The sequence below is a fragment of the Nothoprocta perdicaria genome, unplaced genomic scaffold, assembly GCF_003342845.1.
Source record: "Nothoprocta perdicaria isolate Ctin4 unplaced genomic scaffold, notPer1 scaffold_167, whole genome shotgun sequence".
In the NCBI taxonomy this organism is placed as follows: Eukaryota; Metazoa; Chordata; class Aves; order Tinamiformes; family Tinamidae; genus Nothoprocta; species Nothoprocta perdicaria.
Window position 1 is genome coordinate 899,727 of NW_020454838.1, and position 9,662 is coordinate 909,388.

A 9,662-nucleotide genomic window follows, 5' to 3' on the forward strand; every position below is an offset into this window, starting at 1 on the left:
TTACACTCCGTGGAAACATAGACCTTACTTAGCAAGAATTCATCTGCTAGAAAGAATGGCAACTCTATAATGTCTCCTATGTTTAAGGGCATGATCTGTTGAATGGGAAGTATCTTTGCCCACTTCTTGATAGCATCATATCTTCAATTTTGCAAAAAGAAAACGCGTGTAATTCGCTAGGAGTGGATTCAAGTGTATCCTCAATTCACAGGGCATGGGCTGGATGCTTAGCTTGGTTTATATTTACATTTTTTCAACTTTATCTTAACTTGTCGGTTTCCCAGATTGAAGAACATGTCGAGTTCGTTTTTTCTACTGACTGATTTCTCTACTCCCCAGTGCTTTTGTCACTGGTTTGCTGAAACAGTATTTATATAGCTCCGTTGGCTCTAAAGCTCTTACTCCTTCTAACATTTTGGATTTTGCAAGTGAAGTGAAAAATAGAAAAGAAATAGAGACAATCAAATGCCTGGAGCTTAAAACAAAGTACGTGCAACCTACCATCTCACTTGAAATTTAATAAAAGAAATAATTATGTAAATATAACATAGAGTTATAGATTTATATTTTGTTCATAACACATAGTGTAATATAAGTTGTATATTTTCATGTTTTGGTTTTATGTTATCATTCATGCCACAATAAATAAAAGAAAACGGGAGTTGATGTACTCTTTAAAAAAATACAATGTGGGTTGCCACTATCCTGGGATTTTTGGTTTTGTTTTTTGGTTTTCTTGGTTTTTTGTTTCTTTTGCATTCCCCTTTTTTTCAGTATTATTGCCCTGCAAGGCACCAATAAAACAGCAAATGTGTTCTTTACCTCTCCTGTGTTTGCCACTTCTTACTGCAAAGGTCGTGCTCTTAAGTTTTCTCATCAGGAGAACAAAGCGCCTGGGCTCGGGAAGCAAAAGAATCGGTGTCAGTTCTCCAGGCCACTCCAAAATTCCAGGTTTTCATCAAATCACAGGAGCAAATTAAAATACCAGCATTAAACCAAAAGAAGGACGGTGGTTCCCGAGCAGCACGGCTCGGTACGTGCCACTAGCCGCCCCTCACCAAGTAATTCCCGGGTCAGTGCCAGGGCAGTCCCGAAATGGGGCTGTTTGAGCCCAGACTTTGGGCACCTGCCGTCTTCCAGGCTAGGCTCRTTCTCTGCACGCGGCTCTGTTTAGTTCAGGTACCAAAGCAAACTCAGGGAAAACACCCAGTCATAAACAGCAAGGGCATAAAAGCGTGGAGAAAATAGCTCTGCTCCGAGCTCGGCAGAATGTCCCAACATGCTGCCTAAACAGTTCGTGAAGTTTTGACAGCAGCATATGGCACAAAGTGGGATGAAACGGATTTGTACCTGGGTTTTGACAGTAAGTTATGCTGAAGGATGCTTGCACTTGAGTGCCACCGGCTTGACAGATGCCGCTCGGTGCTTCCAATGTTGCTGAAGGGGCACGGGAATGGGTGGGAAAGCGGGAGGCAGCACCTTGCTGGGGCCGCCCGTGCAATACCTGGAAGTATCCAGTAAATAGGAGCACCCTGGAACACCTTCACAGCTCCTTACCATGAAGTGTCCRTGACCCGGTGTAGCACCCGGCTGCTGGAAAGCCTTCAGGACCGATGCGGGCCACAAAGGGCTGTCATCTGCCGTCACAGTCTAGGCTTGGGGAGGGGAACAAGTGTTTCCCTAGACAAATTCTGCATTTTTTCTTTTCCAAAAAAAAAAAAAAAAAAAAAAAAAAAAAAAAAAAAAAAAAAAAAAAAAAGCCAAAGCGTTGCAGCAATTGCCTGTAGCAGGAAGGAAGAAAATGAGGATAATTATGATATTAATTTATTTAAAAAAGAAAAACTTGTGACAATTATCTCACTCCTGCCGAGAACGCGCCATACAGATATACGTGTGCAGGAAAGTGCAAAGGGCCCGAACGGAAGCCATGAAAGGTTATGGGGAAGCTGACGCGCTCCATGAGGCACTTCAGGGCTGCCACGAGAAAAAAAATATGGGAGAGATTTGGGTTTTTTTATTATTTATTTTATTTATTTTTACTGTATTGTGTTGCTGTTATTTTGTTTTGCTTTGTCTTTTTCTCCTGTTGACACAGCAGCGTTGTTGACAAAGCAGGATCCTTGGCAGCCAGAGAGGGGAAGAGCGTTTAACACCCGGCAAGGCTTCCCTCTCAGCCCCGACAGGGATTCACCCCGATGGGCTCCGGGCCCCCTCTTCCCCAACCCGGTCCATGTAAGGGGGATGCAGCTTTCCCCCCATCACCAGCCCTGTGTGACTTGTCCCCGCAGGCCGGGGGCGGCCTCTCTGCAGCTCYGTCGAGGACTCACTGTGTCGCCGGGGGGAAGATCTCGCAGCCCCGGCCGCGGCTCTGCGCTAATGCCCACTTCTAAGGGCTGTTAGGAGGCTTAATTCAGTAATGCCCGCAAAGCGCGCCCAGATCTCTGGCTTAAAGGCACTCCGGCGGCACGAGGTATTATTAGCCATGGGGAAAAGCTCTCGGCCGAGCGTGGCATGAAGTGTCTGTGGCTTGAAAAAACACCAGGAATTAAAAAAAGAGGACCTGAAGATGGGCAGACCGTGGGTGGCTTGGGGTTTTTTTCCCTGCTGCAGTCGGGTTTCCATCAGTCGGAGCTCGAGGGCAGGTTGTGCTCTCCCGCCTCCAGCGCCCGCCTGGGTACCATGTCTGCTGCAGCCCAGCGCTRCAAGGGGTGCATTAAGCAGCAGGTTTCACCTTAAACCCAACCAGCTCCAGGCACGGGTCCCTCAGGGACCTGCAGGTATGAGACCAGAGCAATGCCAAATCGCTCGCCAAATTAGTATTTTCTTTACCCTTTGGAAACCTTTCAAGCACAACTTACCAAGCTAAATATGTTGAACAGTCGCCAGCACCTTTATGGAAAAGAACCTAACATAACTGCTTTKTTGCCTAGAGATCTAGTTTATTTTATTGCTAAGTCTTTCTAACTTTGGCAAGGGGCTCCTCCTAACTTTACCTGGTTTCCAGGTCCCCCTGAAAGCGCAGGCAGGGGAAGGGAAGGATAAGGGATTTGGGCTCTCRGAGACGCTTTGTTTCTCTCCTGAGGGAAGATGAAACTGCACGTGGGTGGTGGGTAGAGCCACGCTAACCTGCTTTCTTCCGACTGAATGGGGAAGGTCAATATATTATCGTATCAAGGAAGAAGAAATTACATAGGCGATTCCCCCACAGACAATAACGACAAGTCTGACAGCATGATCAAAACAGCGTCTAACTTTTCTTTTCTTCCCTTGCAGACACACCGGTGTTTAAATGACAGCTGAAAGAGGATGATGGACTAAACACATTATTCTCTATTCTGTCTACCTTTTTTATAATAGAAATATATCTTGAAGACTATATTCAAGTTGGTCAAATAATAAGTCAATTTGTCAATAAAACAGATTAGGGAACCTGTCTGCTGAGATGATATCTGTCAAACAAGATATTTTGTTAATAGAGTCTGCAAGCAAGTGCCTTCATGAAAGACAATACCAAAAAAAATGCAGCAGCACTTAAAAGTTTATTGGAAGGGAGCACTGACTTTGATTTCACTCATAATAAATGGTTAGACTTTTTTTTTCCCTTTAAATTCTAGTAACTTAGTTAACAGACCACAATTTGGAAAAGACTGGAAACGACTGTTAATGGTTGGTTTGGCCCTGCAGGCACAGTCTACTACTGTTAAAAAATGTGTTTTTCATTTTCCACAGGAGCCTGATTTGGGGGGCACCAGCCATTGGGGCGGGGATGGGGGGCATTTCTCCATAAACATTTCTCCATAAATTACTTTTTTCTCCTCGTCCCGTGTTTGCTGCCCCTGTTGCAATGCCCTGATGTTGCCTGACATTTATGGCACCGAGCGATGCCCCTTGCCAGACCTAGAGTCCCGTCCCTGCCCTCGCCGGATTGAGCCACGCTGTTATATGCATGTGTGTAAAAATACCTATGTGTGTACATATATAATTTATAAATATAGTAAAGATATAATCAGGGGCTGGGTTGGGCCAGCCCAGAGCTTGGTGCTACCCTGGCACGTCTCAGGCGCAGGTGCTGGCAAAGGCAGCGCCAAAAGCGGGTTACAGATTTTCCCTTCCAATCATTGGAAACAGAGATTAACCAGCCCTGACTCTTAGTGGACCTTTTGCCAAGTCAAGTTGGAGGCAGCTGCTTTACTTGGGTGGTTCTTCTCCCACTCCCTCCCTAGGCTTATGTCACGTCATCGTGAGGAAAGCGGCTGATTTAGAAACTCATATTCATCTCTCTTGATTGGGAAGATTTTCTTGATTGGGAAGAAACATGTGATACGCGCTAATAAGGTGGTATTTCAAGATAATTTTTTTTCCTTTCTTTCYTTTAACCAAACCTACCATGCATTTTGTTACTGAGCAATCCCATGAAAAAGAAAAAAGAAACCTGCARTTCCTTGACAGTGTGAGCAGAGGCTCCAACAAGGTCGGCCTCAGTGGCTGCAAATTATCTGCAAACAGATAAAAAAAAAGTGTAAATGCTGACTGGGATTTGAGGATTTTTCCCACCCAAACTCGTCTCGGCAGATTTGGGCTGCTGGGAAGAATTAATGAGCTGATTTGGTGTTACTGTCAGCGATGCATCAACACCTCTTGGGGTAGGGAAGCTTGCACTCACAAAGTCCTTCCAAAAAAGTGGGAACAGTATTCAGAAAGGTACAGGCTGATAACAAACAGATAGATCTCCTTGGCACAGTACATGAGTGAATTTTAAGACTTTATTGGAAAGAGATGTCCATAAGAAACAAAATGTCAAACAACAACAATGACAAAAATGTACGTCAAAAATATTTTTGTGCTGGAGTTTCGATGATAGTTCAAAATGGTTCAAGGTCTGCTGTGGAAGCCATTCGACGTCCATGGGCAGCAGAGTCAGCGTACAGAACTGGAGCTCCTGCACGAGCTCCTCCAGCCCGCACATTGGTGCAACCTACAACCATGTCAAGAGCCCTTAACTACCCGCCATGTCCTGCAGACCCCATCTGAGTAGCTTGGCACGACTCCACACCGTAACAACCAGTGTTACCCGGAGCTATTGCTCTTTAGAGCAAAACCATGTGCGAAACGTCTTCACTCAGCTTAGGAGAACACATCAATCAGACGCAGGGTGCAGAGCTGGCCAGCAATATACTAATCAAAAAAAAAAAAAAAAAAAAAAAAAAAAAAAAAGGCAACAACCCTTGTCTTTCTTGTTAGAATCACTTTGAATTAACTTGAGTCTGTCATGTTACTGGCAAGAATATTCTTTCTTGAGCATCTGATTTCTAATCTTTCTTTTCCTCTTGCTTCCTTCTTTGGCTTTGCCTGCGAGTTCCGAGGATCTGGCTTAAGCTTTACAAGACCAACTTAGCCCGGGGCTTTGGCAAGCAGTTTAACATTGTCTACAGTGCACTGAAGTTTATTAACACCTTTCAAAACCTCTGCAAGTTTGTAAATCAAGCAGCGGTTCATTCTCCAAAAATAACAAGGGTCTGTTTTTGCTAATATGTACAAACACAAATGGCATACACATAMAAAACGTGTATAGGTATAACATAGGTATCTGTATCTATGTATTAGAGGTATATATATATTTGCTATATATATATATTTATATATAAAAAAAGCGTATTTAAGTCTTGTGATTCTCTCCTGTGAAGGGAAATCACAGTCCTACCACCAGGCAAATCCCAAATATCTACCATACAAAATCAATCTGATTTTCTTCTGATTTCCCAGAGAATTATTCTTCTCCTGAACTCTCCTTGTCTTGGCTTTTGTCCTAAGCAACTATTAYGAGTCATAGATGCACAAAAGATAATGTCAATTTTACAATGTTTCTTCCAGAACTAGAGAAATATATATTGATTTACTGTAAAATYGCAGGAAGAAATACCCTCTTTCAGCAGGGCCTTTTAAGGCCTGTAACCCACAAAAGAAAAAAAGTGATGCTATTGCTTGCAATAAATCAATTGCTTTTCAATCAATTGGTTTTCAAACATTTTTTTTTCAAATAAATCAATCGGTTTTCATTTCTTGAGAATTTCCTGCTCCTCACTCAAGATGGACTGGGTTGCGTGGACCAAGGTGTGAGTGTGCACCTCACAGAAGGTGAGTTGTGCATCATGGTCCTACACTGCACCAGAAAACACTGGCTGAGAGCCCCTTAGAGAAATGCACCCGAGAGTACAGCTGGAGCATGATATAAAGCAAAATACCACTCTAGCTACAAACATTACCTGCACAGCAGGTGCATAGAGCATCCCTAAACACCATGCTGTGTGATTCCTCCTAAATTTGCAGAAGCCAAGCCTCACATATTAGCCTACCTGTGCAAGTTACATAGTCCTCTTTGGGCATGTGCTTTATGCTCTGCTCATGACCATCTGTCCCCTGATGCCCGCACCATCATAAATCCTTCCCTTGACCTCAGTTGGCACAAGATCAACCCTTTGACTTTTTGCAGCACTTCTGGCAATGGGGGAAGAGGTGGAGGTTATTTATTTTTAAAAGACTAGACTTACTAATTTTTTTTTGTACCTGGATACTACACAAATCTTTGTAATCATTACCACCAGATGATGTCACTGAAACTTACTTTTATGTCATTCTCCTCRCCCAAGGTAAATATGGAATGCTGTCATGCCATTACATGCTGTAAATATGTCATCATAATTTGTCTTTACACATCATAAATATTTTATTATATGACATTATTACACCTCCAGATATCTTTTTCCATATGAATAGTAATTACTCAAAGTATTTACTGCAATTATGTCACTTGATGAAATTACAGTAATTACATCGAAAAATGATAGTCCATGACTAATGAATTAAAATAGCATGGAAATTCGCATAAAAATGACATTAAAAATGTTAAGGATCTGAGGCAAACTCACAAAAGCAAGGAAATTCATAATTATGAATTTAATCTCCAATAACATTGCAGGGTGCCACATTTTTAGATTGTATCACAGAAAGAAGGAAAAAAGTGCAGAGAGGTATTATCTGAGCAGAAAGAAAGTAGAACTCAGAAGAGAGCTGCCACAGCTGTAACAGGGCGCTGCTGCTTGGGTGGGAGTATCCATCTAAGAGCCACCAGGAACATAATCTTGTGATCAGTTGGGATAAAATCACTGACCAGGTTGAGACAGAGCTGCTAAAGTGCCTAAATGCTAAATTTTGGTGAGAGTCAGCTGGTAAAGCAAAGCAATGCATCTGGGTCCCATGGCAAACAGAGAGAGTGTGTCTCCTCACTTGTGCTTATGGCTTTTGCAAATCAACTTGCACCACATCTGCGAGTACCCAAAGGTTTTCATCAATTCGGCTACCTTCAAGAAGACAGAAAATGTGCTGTGCCCGTATTTGGGCTGTGTTCTTGTTTCTTTTACACCCATGGAGATTTCAACCTGATCCAGGATGCAGAAGGTCCCTTACTGCTAAGGAAGTAAATGAATAAATATTTCTTCAAATTGAGAAACTGTTCATGATAACAGGATGGTTTATTATTATGCTTATTTTTATTCCCATACTCATTTTCTGCATTAAAAAAAATCCGTGGTCAAAAAAAAAAAGAAAAGAAAAAAAAAAGAAGAGAAACTTCTAAAAGATGGTGTTGCTTGAGAAGCAAAGAGGAGCTACCAAAAACCATATTTGATTATTTCTTGTTTGACTTAGGAGAATAAGATGATTTGCCACCTTCTTACCTTCATGTCACTGCAAACACTTTTGTATATAGCTAAGGTCAAAGCCAAGGTGGGGCACCGCACTGCTCCTCATCTCTTTATCTTTCTGCTACAGCTTCACAAGCTRCACTGGTGGCACCAGCATGGGAAGACATCCTAGGTCTAACTTTTCCAAAGCAGCTTCCCCTTCATCATGCTGAAGATGTCGGAGATGGCCACAACCAGACCCAAATCCAAACGTCCATATAGCTAAGGAACAAAGCCTTCATAAAGGCTTTGAAATCCCAAGAGCTTCCCAATCCTTGGTGATGCCCAATTCTGGTCCCTTTTGCGGGCCCACACCAGATAGAAGGTCAAGGCCTCCCAAGCCCTCCTTTTAGAGCAGGCGCTCTTGCTCCCAGCAAAGTACAGCTCTCCCATGCACTTAACTAAAGTTAACCCCATGCTGCTGTTAAAATGAGGTGCCCAAATTATACCCTGCACTAGAACAGGAAACCATGCTAAGCTGAAACCGCTTCCAGCCAAACATATAGTGAAAGCTGAGTTTCTATCTGAAAAAAATATATATATGCAGACAGACAGACAGAAAGAGAGAGAGAAAGAGAAATTCTGTTTCCAGCGAGACTATCCAGCAATAATTTAATATATGGTGCCATTTGAGAAAATGTGCTATTCATATTTATGAAAGGCTTAATAGATGCAGCTGCATCCTTTAACAAATTATTATAAGGCATGGTATGAAATGCATTAGTAAGAAATGCTTAACAGATGATGCTGTGACAAGCTGTTACAACGCGTGTTATAAGACGTCAATATTATTAAATCTATGGGCTTGGTTAGCACGTGAATATAAATAATTTTTATGTATGCTACAAATTGCCATGCTTTATTAATAATGAAGTGTTTATAAATGGAACCTTACTGTAAAGCATTATTAAATGCAGCTACTCAGAAGACCTCAGAGTAATACTGTAGTAGCATTATCACGCTGAGAAGCAGACTAGAAAGGCTGCTTTATTTCACCATTTGAGTCAACAGGGGCTCAGACGCACCGGGCACCAGTTCCTTGAAATCCATGTAGTTGGGGCCACCTCTATACGTGGGCTGAAAGCTGCTGTTGTCACGTTCTTTGTCGCACTGAAATCACTCCTGCCTCACTTGCGTGAGATTTACACCAACCTCCTACCCAGCATCGCACGAGTAACTACTGATTACCCCTGTTGTGAGTGGTGCAGGCTGCAGGCCACATATTTTCCTYTTTTGAATAAAAAATGGCCAACATGTGCATGTGCAATGCAAAGATATTTTCTRATTAAAAAAAAAATGTAGATTCAAAATGTACAATTCCATAAAATTTCAGAGCCTGTCCTTCCAAAAGACATCATCCAAAAGGTTATTTCTCTATTGAAATGAAGTGTCTTTCTGCATTTTTTCTTTTTCAATGCAAGAAATCATCTCCCTCCAGAAGTTATCATGACTTAAGACCAAGGTGTGGATCCATTTATCTGTCCTGAGCATTGTGTGGAAAAGCCTGATTTCTTTTTATCCCTTTAACCATTTCATGCCATCCCTTTAACCATCACTCTTGAGTGATGTCTAGGTTTCCAAGGCCCCGTTGTGCCAGTTCAGTTACAGACCTATAGAGAGACACAACAGAGCAGGTCTCTGCCTTCAGAGATAGCAGATGAGTAATAAGAAAACATGGAAAGTCTAGGACCATAGAGGTAAGAACTGTGTGATAGTACAGTTCTCTTTTTTTTTTTTTCTTTTTTCTTTTTTCTTTTTTTTCTAGTTTCTGAGATTTTTTTTTTTATTGGGATGCTCTCATTCTGTTTTCAACCAACTGCCTGTTCTTCAGCCTTTTCTGGCTAACACTGCTTTTTTTTTTTTTTTATCAATTTATCAATTTCTCGGATGATCACCTTCTCCCTATTATAGGCTACTCTTTAT